Source organism: Tyto alba, unplaced genomic scaffold (genome assembly GCF_018691265.1).
Source record: "Tyto alba isolate M040663 unplaced genomic scaffold, T.alba_DEE_v4.0 Super-Scaffold_1000006, whole genome shotgun sequence".
Classification (NCBI taxonomy): Eukaryota; Metazoa; Chordata; class Aves; order Strigiformes; family Tytonidae; genus Tyto; species Tyto alba.
Window position 1 is genome coordinate 5,166,629 of NW_024881272.1, and position 16,006 is coordinate 5,182,634.

At 42.6% G+C, this 16,006-nt stretch overlaps 1 protein-coding gene across 9 annotated transcripts in view; it reads left to right on the forward strand.

Annotated features, from left to right (window-relative positions):
• The window catches only part of RALGPS2 (Ral GEF with PH domain and SH3 binding motif 2), a 137,751-nt gene that overhangs the window by 8,149 nt on the left and 113,596 nt on the right, over positions 1–16,006 (forward strand). The window contains exons 1-2 of one of the 9 annotated variants that reach the window (XM_042805191.1): positions 1,843–1,874; positions 9,469–9,564. The exons of 2 other annotated variants lie outside the window; for them this stretch is intronic. The gene's annotated coding sequence lies outside the window, so the exon portion shown is untranslated. Of the gene's footprint in view, positions 1–1,818; positions 1,875–2,049; positions 2,398–2,631; positions 2,804–9,468; positions 9,565–11,058; positions 11,177–16,006 lie in introns of those variants that run through there. 6 more of the 9 variants (XM_042805177.1, XM_042805174.1, XM_042805193.1 and 3 more) reach the window with 6 other exon arrangements.

Sequence of the window (16,006 nt, forward strand, 5' to 3'; positions counted from 1 at the left end):
TGTGTTAAAAGTTCTTGTGGTTCCAAATCTGGTGAAACATTCTTTCCATTCACTGACTCGTCTGTTGAAAACATTGCAGAAGGTTGGCATTTGGCATTTTCTTTTCCTTTCATTTATCTTTGTTCAGAATGAGTTTGACACTATGCTAGATTACTGTGGTAAAAAAACCCAAAACCAACAAACCACAAAAAAAAAAAAAAAAACAAAAACAAACCAACCAACCAAACAAAAAACAAAAACAAGAGGAATGAATGTTCTCTTTCTAGGCACAAAGCTTTATTAAAATTAGGAAAACGGCACTGTACCTAAAGGTAATGCCTTTCTGCTTTACTGTCAAACTTGTGCCTACAGTTTCTAAATTCTAAATTCTTCGTGCCTTATTTACCTGTCACTGTTCTAAAAGCTAGTAACATCTTCCCAGCCTGCTGTGCTCATTTAATCTGGACCTCTCAAATATGCTCTGGATCCTGGCACCTATATTCTCACCAGTCTGCCACTCGTAGAAATCAGGCACTAATCATGGCAGATGGCTATATATTGCCTTAAAAATACATAGCAGGTGGCTATGTATTGGACAGCAGCAATGGGTTATCTAGTCTACAAACAAATTACTGACTCCATTTCTCAAGGATGTGAAGGAAGCAGCAACTATCCTAATTCCACGACAGGATGAAAACACGTCAATTCACAAATTAATGAGATTAGGTATTGTTTGCAAAGCATTCTGAATATGCATAAATGCTAGCTGTTAATTATTGTAATAACTCACTGGGACTGGAGCCTCCCTGGCAGGGGCCGTAAATGGAAAAGTGGGCGATGCCACATGCTGTCTCCATGACAGCAGCATTGCCAACTCCTGCAACTTTATGGCAATTCTTGCAACATCGGGTGGTGTTCTGAGAGCTTTCACTCCTGAAATTATGCAAACACCCTGGAAGGCCTTGCGCTCCTCTTGTAGGCTAGTAACTTCCCAGCGCTTGTGGGAGCAGAGGAAAAATCTAGAAAGTCCTTGCATCGCGTGCCTTCTAAATGAATGAATTTCAGTGTAATGCTTTTACTTTTGAGCCAGTCCCATTCCTTGCCTCGGTTGTCTTTCCTAAGACCGACGGCTCCCTAAGAGCTCTTCGTCTTCTCGCGCCTCCTGTTCCCCCTCGTTTTCACTGGCAGTGTCTGTGGGGGGGATGGGGGTGGCCGCCCGCTCCCAGCGCTCAGCCCAGCCGCCGGGGGTGGGGGGGAAGTGGTGGGGTGGCCGTGATCCCCGTGGGGAGCCCCACGAGGGCGGCGGGGGGGTGGGAATGACAGAACCCGGTGCCACGGCCCGGTGCGAAGGGAGCGGCGCGCGGGCTGAGGGGGCGGGAGGGACACGCCTCAAAGCGAGGCCGCCCCGTCGCTACGGCAACGCGGGAAGGGAAGGGAGCGGGGGGGGGGAGGAAAGAGGAGGAGTGCCGCCGCCACCTGCGCATGCGCACGGGCTCCCCTTGGCGCACCGCCTCCAAGTGTGGCGGAGCGCCGGCGCCGGTCGTGCTCTGCGCAGGCGCCGCGCGCGCGCCTTACAACGCCCCCCCCCCCCCCCCCCCCAATACCTTTCTACCACCACCCCCCGCGCGAGCGCGTGTGTGTAAGTGTGTGCGCGTGCGTGCTTGCGCGCGCGGCCGGCTCCCCCGCAGCAGCGCAACCCGGAGGCGGTTGGAACGGGGCGCGGAGCTGCGCGGCCGCGGAGTGCGGGGAGGGGAGGGGGGGGGGGGGGGAGGAGAAGCCCGGCAGCCCCCCTCCAGCAGCCGGAGCGGCTCCCCCGTCCTCGCCCGCCCCCCGCTCCGCTCATCCCCGTTCCCCCCACCCACCCCCCTCCCCTCACGCCCCCGCTCCCATCGCAGGTGAGCCGGGCAGTCGCGGGAAGAAGGAGGGAGCCCCGCGGCCGGCGGAGGGAGGTGGGGGGGGGGGTGTGTGTGTGTGTGTGTTTGTGCCCTCATTGTCCGGCTCCTCGGAGGAAAGAAAGGAGGCTTCACCCCGGGCCCCGGCTGCCGGCCGGGGATTGGAGGCGCGCCGTCCCCTCCCAGATCCGGGGAGGGTCCCGGCCCCCACCCGGCTCCCCGCCGCGGGCCGGCTCCTCACCCAGCCCTGCGCTCCGCCGCCCACCTGTCGCCCGCCTCCCCACGGGGGTGGTGGCCCGTTCCCCCCTCCCCGCCGCGGGCCGGGCTGGCGGCTCGGCTGTGTGTTTGTGTGTGCTGAGGGTGACGGCGCTGCCCGGAGACACCCCCGCCCCCCTCCACCCCCCCCCACATCCCCCGGCCTTTCTGCAAGATGGAGGGATGCGCGGCTGCGGAGTCAGCCCGCAGCGCGCCTCCGGTCGTTTATCCACCCCCGCCGCCGCTACCTGTGTGAGGGGACGGAGAGCAGGTTGTGGCCTGGATGGGAGGGAGGGAGGGGTGTGTGTGTGTGTGTGTGTGAAGGTCCTCCCGCCCCACTTTGCTATTAAGCGCAGACCGGACGAGGTGGGGTACTTTGTGCGCGTGGGGACGGGCAGAACCGCGTTCCCGCGTGGGTCAGCGGGCTCTGCGCCGCGGTGGGGCCTGAGGGAGGCCGGGGCGGAGCGCGGAGGGCTGGGGGGGGGGGGGCTTGGCGCGGTGGCTGTAGCTGGGAGATATCGCCTTCCAGTCAGCCCTGCCCCGGCGGGCTGGGGCACCTTCCCGCGGAGTGGGGGCCGAGTCACCGTGACCCTGGGGTGGGTCAGAGCACACCAGTGGGGGTGGGAATGGTATTCAGGGTATCGAGACGACCTAGCGTTTCTCTTACCTGAAACGGGGTAAGTTCGGAGCACCGGGAGCGCGTTGCCTTGCGGTAGGCAGGGGTCTGCTTTGGGGGGGTGGATAAATAGATTTTGTTTGTTTGACATCGGGAGCGTTTGACATATTTATTTTCTGGCAGCAGCTGCTGGAAAAGCAATTCTATAGATATGTTTTGAACCAAGATGACTGGTGATTATAGGTAGTAGTTTGAAGTAACTTGTCCCTGTGTTTTTAATAGTAATTACTGGCCCGGTGAAATTCTGTCGGTATGTTTATCTATTTGAGTGATCCCTGTACTGACAAAAGGTGCCTTTGCACAGATCTTATTCCCGCCCTCCCCCCTTTCTCTTTTTATACTAAAGTAGGGGGCTTTGCTATCACAGACGGCTAGAAGAGATGGAGGCTTTTTATTTTAAAATGGGGCAGGTGGGTAAGCAGGCAATCAAAGGTTTTGTAGGCCTACAGTTTTTGAGTTTCTTTCAAGACTGGAGAATGCCATAGGATGTACAATGTTCATTTTCTTCTTATAGCTGCCTGCCTCTGTTGCTGACTTGATTTTAGTAGTACTGTGGTGATGGTTTGTTTCAAAGCAAAATGGGTTTAATTTTCTATTCACGTCAAACAGTGGTTTGCAGTCTTTTTTGATATATACATCTGTTGTGTTTTTCAGTGGTTGTGCACATTTTTGTTTAATGAACTTCAACTTACCAGTTTGTTTTTTTTTTTAAATCTTTATTAGGTCTCAGCAGGCCGTTAGAAGTAATACATGGACCAAAGGTTGAAAACTGCTGAAATTACTAATACTTTTGTGTTACCTTCATGCAAATGGTTTAAATTTTGACCCTCTTAAAACAATATTAAATACAGAACAGCGAGGAGTGGAAAAATATATTGTTTCCCAGAGCTGTCTCTTGATAACATAGATGCATTTTTTTTCACATATTATTGTAAGGTTTATTATCTGTGATGATATAGCCAGAGGGCTTCCATAGGCACCTCCACATAAGCTTGGACCCTGCTTTTGTAAACTGATAGGATCTACATGTGCCAGAACTGCCTGGGTGAACCGGTGCAATCAAATACCACAGAATAACATAGTATAGATATTAGTAATTACTTGTGATCTTTACTAGTAGTGAGTGACTCTGGTTACTCTGAAAAAATATTTCACATTTCTGGGATAAATAATTAAATTTCATTTACGTTTGGTTTTGTTTTTTTTTTTTTTTTGTTTTTTTGTTTTTTTAAAAGGGACTTCTCTTGCAGAAGCAAAACTATTATTGCTTTGTACAACCTCTGCACATCCCTGCCTGTAGGTTGTCTGCAGTCTTGCTCAGAAGTTTGCTGAAGCTAGGTCACTTGAATTGAAAGAGTGCCCTCTGGCGATACTTGTATTTACAGTTTGAACTGTGTGTAAAGAAGCACTTCTGCTAGTCTAAAATTAAACATTCCTCCCAACAAGGCTGGAGATGTATTCTGTACTGAAATGCTGGAGTGGCATGTCTGAGATGGGGGATGAGCAGTCACATGAATATATATGTGTGGAAGATGTATAGCAGACACTTGTAGTGTGTCAGTCCCCATGTGAAATATTCTACCTTGTAATTTATTTTGCTGGATTTTGATGAGAAATGTTTGATTCCTCAGTCTGGTGGAGGAAAAAACCCAACAAGCAGAACCCTCTTCATGACGTTATCCTGTTTACTATCAGGCTGGGATTTTTACTCTGAAACCTGCCTTTGTGCAGATTTTTCAGAGAGATCTTTTTCCTTCCACGCTTGTATCTTGCTGGTGACTGTGTAGATTGAAAATCACAATGTTTAGATATTTTACTGATCTTGATGCTGCTTAGCACGAGTGAACAGGAATGAAGATCCAGGCCTAACTCTTTAATTTCAGTTACTTGTGTAAACTTTGATTTTAAAATTGGCTGTGTTTGTAATAAATGTGTTTAAGACTTCAGAAAGTTGATGAAGTCGTAGTGTGCTAATGTTCTGCTTCACATGTCTTTGAATATTAAAAGATTTGAATTGATAAAGACACACCTCTATCTTAAACAGCATCTTCCCCTATTTTTTTTTTCATTGAGATTAGAAATTAATCTTTTCCTTTATATTTGCTTGGAGCTGAGGTATTTGGGCTCCTCCTTTCATTCAGTAAATAAAGCTGAGTTGAAAGCTTCCTGTAGGGTTGGGGTGTGTAATTGGTTGCATTTTATTGAAATATAAGACATAAACGCACGGTATATTTCTGATTTGAGTGTAGTTTTACAGCCTTTGTTAGAAAAGATACTTAAAAATACATTTTCAAAATAATGATAAATCTTTTCTCTTAATAATCTTTACATTTAAATACTTGGAACTGCTGCAGTAGAAATCATCTTTTAATATTCATTCATTCATGTTTGTGTGGGCTTCATGTTTTGCCTCTTTATGAACTAATCACCTTAAGACTGCTGGAGCAAGAGAGACTTAATGTTATGGTTGGGTGTTTTAAGTAGATGCTCTGTATGCTTAGTCCCCTAGAACGTGGGGACGTGTGACTGCAACTCTTTTTCCTTTACAAACATCTTTAAAGGCCTTGTAGAGCTCCAGGGAAAATGGCGTTGGAATTCTTCTTGTGGACAAGCTGGTACCACCCCCTATTGTGCTGAGCAGAAAGGGGACACCTGGAATCAGAGCTGGAGCGAGGCAGTTGTGGGGTGTCAGACAGAGGGCTTGTGACTCTTGCTGCTGCAGTGGCAGTCCAGCCACAGGGCTGAGCAGGTGGCAGCAGCTTCATGCAGTCAGAAGGAGCTGTGTGAATTAGAGAAGGTAGGAGGGGAAAAAGGAGAGGGTGGCCCAAAGGCACAGAAGGGGAGGACATATTCAGCAACATGGTATATTCTGAACATTGGAGCTTCTGGCCATGACTTACAAGTTAGCGTGGTGTAAATGGTGGTCATTGAACCTGCTCGCCGGCTGTGGAAAAGAGAGACTGTTTCCTGTCTGTGTTTCAGTTTATAGGAGAGTTTGTCTAGGAAAACTGACCCGTTCACTGAATCTTATAGTATAGGAAAATAAAATGCTGTGAAGTCTAGTGGGCCAGTGCTGAGTATTTTAAAATATGATGTTCCTCACATGCATAAAAGGTTAATGTTCACGCTCTTGGGCTCACTGTTCTGAGGTGTGCTACTCTTGAGGACACTCACAGCTGGTCTTTTCAGAACTCCCTGTGGGCTTCTAGACAAGTTGTAGACTGTCAGATGACACAAATGGTTGTCTCTGAACCCATGGGGATGCCTTGAGAGTGCTCTCAGAATCCTTGCTATCCCAGCTTTATTGTCAGTGTAACTTTTTCCATGACTGTAACTTCAGTGCAGAGAAGTGATGTTCTTCATGCTTATCATGGGCCTTTCTGTAAGTAAGGATAGGATTCCCTTTTTCTTCCTCTGCCTGTGCTGTCTTACAGTCCCAATTACAAGAACGACATTGTAGGTAGAACTGCAGGGCAGTAATGCTGGGGAAGAAGCAGCAGTGTACCTTGCAGGTCCTGGAAGCCTTGCCCTTGTTTCCATAGGGCAGCACCAGTCAGGCTATGTTTTAGCTCTGTGTGACTGTATCAAGTGCATCAACAAGTCAAGGTTTCCTGCCCCAGAAAATCTCTGGGTATGCTGCCGTGTGCCTCTGCCTGACACCAAGAGGCTCAAGAGCAGCTGGGTCAGAATATCAAGAAACGTTCTTGTCAGCCCCCTGTATGCATCATAGTTGTGGTTTAAAAACCTGCTTATTTCTCAGCGGTAAAGAGCAGCCTCCTTTGTTAAAGATTAAGCATGTAACATGGGAGTTGATTTGATGCCAGGTTTGAGAGAGCAATGCATCTGTTGCTGCTTGGTGGTTAAATGGAAGCCCTCCCCTTTTTTCTCTTGGAGGCAGATACTGCTTCCAGTCCCTCTGGTCCCTACCCTTGCAGGTAGGATTCATCTTGGTGCAAACCCTAAAGAACGGTTACTGATTCTGTTTCTTTGAGGTGTCGGACTTGTGATCTATTTTCCATGCCTATTTCAGAATTCATTTATATGAATATATTTCATAGGCAAAGTAAATTCTAGATTGCAAGTGAACTGGGAGAGGTATGTGCCTGCCCTATTTTCTCTGCTCTATCCGGGGCGACTGTGAGTCTCCCCATGTATTGCAAGTGTGACCACAACAGTTAATGTAGCTCAGTGCCTCATCAGCATGTAGTTGAGATTTGAACATGGATTAGAACAAGCTGGCTGAAGTTCAATCCAGATAAAATATACATGATGATGTGGATGTAATTATCAGCCTTCCTAATTGAAGGAGTGCATTTGACATTAGGTAGAAGTGTTAGTGCCCTCTGGTGACTCGAGTTTATTAGTTGTTGTTCTTACCAGTCATACTGAAGCAGTAAAATCAGTTTTTTAAATCTTTGACTGAAAAATTGAGATCTCCTAACCTGATTAGAGCTAACTAGAATTTGTAAGTCATCTCTTGCTGTCCTCTCATTGGTTTTAGATCGTTATAGCAGTTCCTAGTGCAGGTAATGAAATACAACTTGGAAATAGCCTGGGTCAGTTAAGGAAGAAAGAACAGCATGCCTGGGGATAAGGAGAAATGCCAGGGAGAGAGACTGATTGCCAAGCTTGCTATGGGTTCCTCTGCTGGAGAGTGGTTGGCCCAATTTAGTAATTTCTTCGAGCTTGTGAGTCTCCTCACTTACACTGCCTGTACTGTATGTCTGAGGGCTGAAGTGCTCAGACTGGTAGAGAAGAAATGCATAATGGTGGTTGCAGAGGAGAAGCTTGAGATATGCTGTAACTCCATTTCAAAGCGATTTGGAAGCAAAATGTGGTGCAGAAGGTTTTGCTGGCTTTGGAGCTGTGTCAGTAGGAGACAGTGGCACTGATGCTTGGGGATATGTATGTGTTACCTCTTTTTCTCTTTAATGGAGCAGTGGTATTGGCAGCAATCAATTAAATCTGAAGTGACCTAGGACTGGCTATCAGCTCTGACCACTGTTGTAGTAGTATGGCATTAAAAGCTGTTTGATTTGTGTCTCCCTCATTATTCATTAAGGGACAGCTTTGAGACTATGGAATTGGCTCTCCTCATTGAGATGGGCTCAGATTGATTGTTCTGAGGAAGAATATTGATCTTTTTAAAAAGTTGAAGTTGTATTTCTTCTATAATAGTGGCTAGATAAAACTGGCAGCGATCCTGAAAAAGTGATCTTAATGCAGTTTGTAAATTGGATTGCTTTTATCACATTATTAAGGTGCCCAGGGTTTGGGGTAATTGTCTAAACTATAGTATTATATTTTCATTTAGATTTAGAATAAGTGGTATAATGTCACAGAGTGACTGGATTTGGACCAGTAAGTGAATAAGTAGGACTAGTACAAAACACATTTCTGCTGTGATACAGCCTTTTCAGATTAGTGTATAGGCAGGCAGAAACATCCAATGAAAAGCTGGAAGTCTCTGTTTACTATATCTTTCTTTGTAAGCTTCACGTATGATTTTTATATCTGAAGAGGCATGTAAGCACAGGTGGAGTTGCATGTAAAAATCAAGATTTATAACTTCAAAAGCTGGTGTTTGTAATCCACTTGTTATGTTGCCGAGTCATTAGTTTGATCTTCTAATTGCTGTTAAGTTCTGTTACTTGCTTGATAAAGTTGGGGTCCTCCACAGTTACAAATAATTTAAATTGGTTTGTAATTGAATTAGGTTGTGACCCCACATACTTTGGGGCAGCTTTTTTATTGACTTCTCACTTCCCACACTGTTTTGGCAGAAACACGAGTAGAGTGAACTGCATCAGGGAACTTAGCTAAGAAATTAAGCTTGCTTTTTGCCTTGCCTTATTTTTCAGTTTGATAGTTCCCCCAAACTATTTATTCTTCAGCCATACAAAATCTTGCACTGATGTCATGGCAGAGGAATTAATGAAAAAAAAGAATTAGTGGAGGAATGGCTGGCAAGTACAAAATCAGAGTTCCCATAAACCAGCTGAAATCAATTAAGCGGATCAGTTGTCCGTTCGGTTATAGCTGAGCTTGTGGAGTGCTCATTTCTGGTGCTGGAGCACAAGCTCCGCTCTATCTTGAATCCCTAGCTGGGTTTACAAGCCTGGGAACTTGGGAAAAACTTCTTAGTTTCAGATTTCATGCAGAAATATTTGAGGCATTATAGGATCCTTGTGACATTTCTGAAAATTTCTTTTCATATAGCTAAGCTTAACAGTCATTGCATCTTTTCCAGTAGGCTGGTGGAGTGAGTTGGGAATGATGATGGTGTTACTGGAAACTTGGTAATATAGCCATTTGTCTGATCGAGCAAAAACTAATCCAGAAGCCCATGAAGCGTGTTGGGGATTCCAAAAGCATCTGCAGTCAGTTTACTTGTGTGAAGCATCAATGCTGGTAGCATCGCATCGTTTTAGGTGTACATTTTGGATTTCAAGATGCACATACATTTTTTGAAGTACTAAATCAGTGAAAGAAAAAATGCCCCAAAGATTTGGACTACTATCCCATCGCTGTGTTGTGCTGTCACTAATTAGTAACTCTAATATCATGAGGTGTATTGATAAAGCATATGGTTAAGTGGATGACTCATAATCATTGTATTTCCTCTCCTACTCTGTCACATGATTAACTTTCTCTGTGTGGTTAAAGGGCACCCGAACTGTGCTGCTGTTGCTAGCGAGTCCAGACCACTCTGCCAACAGCCTTGTCTTTGATTACCAGCCAGTTTTCCCATGTGCTTTATTGGTAAGTATACCTGAGTAGTGGCAGCTATCTCATTTATTTTTAGAATAATAGTCACATACTTTTAGTCTGACCAGTTTGTTTGGGTGTTAGTTGTCAGGCTTGTCTGGTAAGTACCTCTAAATAACTTTTATATTCTTACTGATCAAGCTTTCATGGAAATATACCAACAGGCAGTTTAGAAAGGAATAATGTATGAGAAGAACAGGAATCTGTTGAGTTCAGTCCTTCCATGCAATTGAAGTGATCTTCAAGGATCTTCTCGAGCTCAGAGTGCAAAATTACTGAAGGCCTAGCAAGATTTCTTCTTGGCTACACACTAACCCTGTGCTCCTGAGAACCGTGAACGTGGTGAACAGTGAGCGGCCTGAAACTCGAGATGTTTGTTAGGAGAGATAAAACCTGGGCCTTGCAGGCCTGCCTTAAGATAGGATGAGGATAAACATTATTTAGCTATAAGGCTTTATTATTATTACTTTTGAATATACCATACATGGATGGTGTCAGGTGTGCCGTTTCTAATGAGACTGTGTTGTGTTTTTTATCTATATGATAATAGGAAATGTCCTTCTGTAGTAGAAATGTTTCTGCTACTTACTGCTTGAAAAGTGCTTGGCAAGCCACCCTTTGCTGGTTCATTGACCTATTGATGATACATATTTTCTTCTAATACTCCTTTGCTTTATTTTTTTCCCCTCCCAGTCTGGGCCTGTTTTGGATTTATTTTGAACAGATATTGCCAGATAACTCTTTGATAATAGATTTTGGTATTCCTAGTGACATGCCTTGCTAGAAGTGCTTTTTTCCTTACTAGTGGACAATAACTTTCTTTCTGTTCCAGTGTAGTGTCTGGCATTTCCAGTCATGTTGGTAGGTAATTTTTAATGGTACTTTAAATAAGTATTGTGTTGCATTGGACAAAGTCTTCATTACAAATGAACCAAAGGTAGTAGTACCAAATCTAATCATGGTATGAAACCATGATTCTTCAGGGGTTTTTTTTTGTTTGTTTTTGTTTTTTTTTTTTTTTTTATACCCTTGTGAATATCTAGTTATGCTTGCAGAAAATTGTTTTATTTGTGGAAATTGTTCAGCCCTACTGACAATGTCTGTTAAAGTATTCTGGATGGACACTTTGAACACTTCTAAAGGAATTCGGAGAGGAAAACACTGTTAATCAAACTGTAGTCAGGAGATCAAACAAAAAGGCAAGCTTGATGCTGTTTTCACTTGGAGCAGGTGCCAGATGTACAATGTTTTATGAAGTTGAAGGTATATTAAAGTGATACTAAAGAAGTGGGAAAAACTGCTTTTGAGGTACAGTATTTCTTTACCTTTGAAGAACGGCAGCTATTCATAAGCAGATAGCGTGCTTTAGGACCTGCTTGCAGATAGCACTTCCTCAGTGTCTGCATGTAATGGCTTGCCCTTGTACTTAATTAACTTGCTGACTTTTTTTTAATGTGGATAGGGCCTGTGTGATGACAGAACACAGACTGTATTTCATGCTGTGACTTGTGTTTAATACTTCTGAAAAGTCAGTCTTGACTCTTGTGAAGCTCTCTTAGTGGTGGAAAGGCTTCTTCATTAGGACCTAACTCATGTTTCAGATAAGGTAATTTAACTTCTCTTATAAGAATTATTTTTACAATTATATGTATAAGCTAGCTTTCAGAGACTCTGGTTTGTTAGAGAGAGGTCTTAAAAATTCTGTTAGAGACAAGCATTGAACTGCATTAGTTCCTTCTCTTTTTGGTAGCGAATGCTGTGTGACTAGGAGGGGGGAAAAGAAACATCTGTACATTTGTTGTTACATGATCCTAAATTATTTTTGTATGTACAATGGAAAATTTAAAAGTATTTAAGATATCATTATGCCAGGGCATCTAGAGAAACTCATCAAAAATCTTGGTGGTTTATTGTACACTTATAGCATGTGCTTGTTATAAGTGCAGAGACTATATGCAAAATGTATATGAATTCTTAAACAAATTTAGACTTAGGGTAACAACAGTATATGCTCTAATGACTTGAGGCTGACAGTTTTGTTGAAGAATAATTCTTGATTTCAATTTTATAACTTAGTTATATAACAATAAAGACATTAATTGAAAAAATATTGCTGAGGCCAAAAAGCCTGTTATAAAGGATAGCTTAGGAAAATGTGAAATCTGTTGTGCAGATCTATGTAGTAATATAATTTAGAGGTGTGTCCTATTTGTGTTATGCTAATTTAGACAGACATAGAAATGTAGCCTATGTTAAGTGATACTGCTAAAAAGGGAAGCTTGTTTGGTAAATAATGCAAGTAGCTAACATGAAAGATGTCTTGCTAAGCTGCTGCACCCAGGAAACTTTTGCTAGATCCCTCATTTATTTGTAAACAAGGGTATATTGTGGAAAAGTTCAGAGCTTTAAGTATTTATTTTGGCTGTACCTAATTTTTTTTAAAAGAGCTAGCTCTTATTTTCATAACTTAGAAAAAAATCCATGGTTTTACATACTTTTTCATCCTCTCTTCCTTTGAAGTGATAGTCTTAAGTGGAAAACAGAATCAGGCAGTAATGGCGTTAAAGGACGTGGACAAAAGTGACATCTCACCAGGGAACAAGAGAGAAGATAGACTTTTCTTTTCCTCTCTTGGGATGTGCTGGAGTTTCTGGGTTTTTAGGCGTCACATTTCTGTGTGGACTGGTCCTGAGTTTCCTGGATATCTTCTTGATTTTACTAGTTGGGGTGAGCGAGGGAAGATGAGTGATGGGCTTCAGCAACTGAAGTTTTTGTTGCTGCTCTCTTTCTCTGGTGTCATCTTTCCCTATTGCATTCCAGGTCATTAATGGAATTGGATATCTTTTTTTCCCTAGGGCAGTAGGGCGTGTTTCTATGATCTTATCATCAGACTAGCTGATAAGTATTTCTTTGTGGCTTTTTCTATATTTGTGATTCTCCTGATGTTGGTAGAAGTGCTTTGCTTACAGGAGGAAAATGGCAATCTTTTGGAATTCATAATTGGCATCTTCTCTAATGCAGAGGAGGCTGACATTTTTTAATGTCGCAATCCTCAAAATCAGAAAGCACATCTTGGAGGAGAAAAAGGGATCTTGCCCAGGTTGGAGATGCCATTTTCAAATTGGGTTCTTTTATGGGGCTGGGTTGAGCGTGCAGCTGGGTCCCAGAGTGAATTGATGTTGAGTTTGCTTCATTCCTCAGTGAGGGAGCTGGCTTATGCGGCAGTCTGTGTGGCAGAGCAGCCCTGCTGCCTGCTATTTGATAGCTTTGTCAGATTTATGGTGTTTATTAGCTGCGTGCAAAGCAGCTGGAAACCCCTACTCTGTTGTTTGTGAAAAAAACCCTAGATTCTTAGATTGGAAAGATCCTGTAAATCACTGTACGAATATTACATTTAAATTGGTAGCTCTGTTTTCTGTTTTTGTTGAGGTTCTCTATTGTCTTGGAGGTACTGGAAGATGAGTTTGTGTAGCTCATTAAAATGCCTTAGCTTTTAAGTGATAAGGCTGTTTCAAAAGTATACCACCTGCCAAAAACACACTAACCATGTTGTGGCTAGTGACTTCAGTGATACTTCAACAGTAAAATACTAATACTCTATTTATGATGTGGCTGACTCTCCTTTATGTTTAAATAACATTCATGACCAAAATGAACCTCCCCAACTTGTCAAGCTGAATATGAAACTAACTACAAAATTAAAGTATTTTCAAAGTCTAACCAAGTTATTGGCTTTTTCGGCCATTCTTTTAGCTGGTAGTAGACAACTCACTTCCTGGTAGTATAGAACGGGGAAATAAATTACTAATTTGTGTCTTGCTTTTTTGTTGTTTGTTTTTGGTTTTTTTTTAAAGCTTCACTGTTATGTATGATCTTGGCTTTGAGACAATGTTGGGAGATCTGAATTTATTTGGTTAAAATACATGTTTTTTGTTTTTTTTTTTTAACTGTAAAAGAATTTATCCAGGTATTAATTTCTTTCACCAAATTATTTGTAGTTCAGATTTTCCAAATCCTCAAAGGCAGTATCAGTTGAATCTCTGATGCTGATGATGCCATGAAGTGTTGCAGTATCACCAAGTATCAAAACACAATGAAACCTTTTGTCAAAAACATAGCAGGGCTAGGGGAGGTGGTGTAGATGGGGCTTTCGTATTCTCTCTCTTTGCTTCTGCTTCTCCATGATACCCAGCTGATTTGCTGTTACTTCCTTATTGGACTCTATTTCACAACATGAGAGGTTGCAGCTTTTCTTTGCTATTCCTGGATTATGGTCTTCCATTGTCAGTATACTTAATTTTTCATTCTGGGGTCTACGGGCTTTATGGCCTCTGAACCTGTGTATGCATGTCTGGCAGTCTTGCTTTTCTGTGATGGTTTTTCAGGAAGGACAGAATGGACTGTGATCTACCTCTGGGGGCTGTTAATGTTGGAGGGGGGAGGCCACATGAATAACATCTTTGTCTGGGCTGAGTATCCACCACAGTGTTGCTTTTCCTAGCTAGGAGAACATATCCCTGCCACAAGTTGATTGCTTGAAGTGATGCATTTAAAAACAGTTTTCTGTGACTATTCTGCAGGGTTGTCTTTGTGTTTATTATGAAGTAGAATGTTTTTGTTAGAGGCTTGAAGCCAAATTTTAGTAAATATTCCTGGAAGGAAATAAGGGGAGATTCAAACATGTTCAAACAGATCTTAAGCTTTTTAAATACTGCTTATCCACTCTTTTTGGAATTTAAAAGATATATGTAAAATTCAAACCGTGAAAAGAGTAAGAAATTAAGTAGATTGTGTGGCTTGATTCTGCTTGATCAGTATATTTGGTTATACTGCTTTTTTCTCTGTACCTAGACACTGTTTTGATTAGATCATTAATGCCTTTTGTGTTTTCTTTAAGCTAGAGAATCAGAATATTTTAGGGGGGACATCTAGAGGTCATTGAGTCCACACTGTTGCTCAGGGCATGGGGAAGACCATCTGTTAGTAGAACCATATGAAAATACTGCGATGTAAAGTATTTCAATAGATCTTGAGATCTTGTATGTCATCAAAGAATACCTTTTGGAATTGCAAATGTACACAATTTCTGAACTGGGAGTCAAATTCACTTGTTGCTGCGATATTGCAGTGATAAGGTAGCTTGTCTTAAACTCACAGGAATTGGGCATTAAAAGTAATTATATGGTGCAGAATATTAAAAGCCCATGGTTCTGCACAACGGGGCTCTTGCAGCTGGCAGCCCATGGGCTGTGGCCTGCATCTGCAAGGCAACTAAGTGCCTTGCTGGCAACTGGGTTCCCTGTCCAGCTCTCCCAGTTCAGTTTGTTTCCCAGCACAGCTTTCTCTTCACTGGGGCTTTTTTGTTGCTTCAAGCAAGGCTACTCCCTGTTTGGGGTGCACTGTTCATTTACATTTCTTATGTCGACGGATTTCCTTGTACCTCCAGGACAAGGACAGTTTAATGTCAATAATGATGAAGCAGTATCAAATCCTTGTTCAAATTGTAACTTAGGCTACTGGTTCCAAATAAGCAGAAACTGCTCCTCAGACCCTTTCAGTCTCTGTATTAGTCATGGCCCTTTTTCATGTTTTTCCTCCTATTCAAGGTGAATCTTATGTGACAGCAAAAATGCTCATCATGGCCAAGCTGTGTATTTATTTGGGTGGTTGATTTTTTTTTTTTTTTTAAACTAAAACTCCTACAGCAGCAATACAGGGCATGATGGAGTCTCAGAGAGGTGTTGTATTTTCATATAGATGAGGTGAAGAATTAGCTTTCATTGGTTTGTCCAGGTTAGCTAATCTCTGTTGTTTAAGAGGAAGCCAGTACTATTGATTTGTCTGGGCCAGAAGATCCCCTCTCTTTAAGAGGGGGAAAAGAAAAGACTTTTGTACAAAAATTTAGGACAGAACTCCTGCAAGGTTTCCTGTCAGAATTTGCCAGAGAACAGAAAAGCTTAGCTGGTAGGTGTTTTAGGATTAGAGGATCTTTGCTTTTTTTTTTTTTTTTTTTTTTTATTTCATGATTTCCCAAAGATTTGGGCTGCTTTGCTTTAGCACTGTGATGGTTTTGGTGATCCTTGTTAGGAAAGCAAACCATTTTGTAATCAGCATGCTAAGATTAGAGATTTTACTGTTAGTACTAACTGAAGTAGCAGTTTATAGTGGAATTTTTTGGAAGGTGCCAATGTGTGAGCTTTTTAAATATACAGTTAATATCACTGAATGGTCACATAATAATGTTTTTCGCATTTCTAATTGTGATACCCTGCCATCTCATGGTGTGAACTTCCCTGCATTACAGCATTCTAGAATTACTTTTTATCAGTTTAACACAAAGATGAATGTGATTTTCTTTCTAGTTAAATGACTCATTAAACAGCATGGTTTCCTTAAGAAGAAATAGCATTATCTGCTGTAAAACAGTAGATTTACA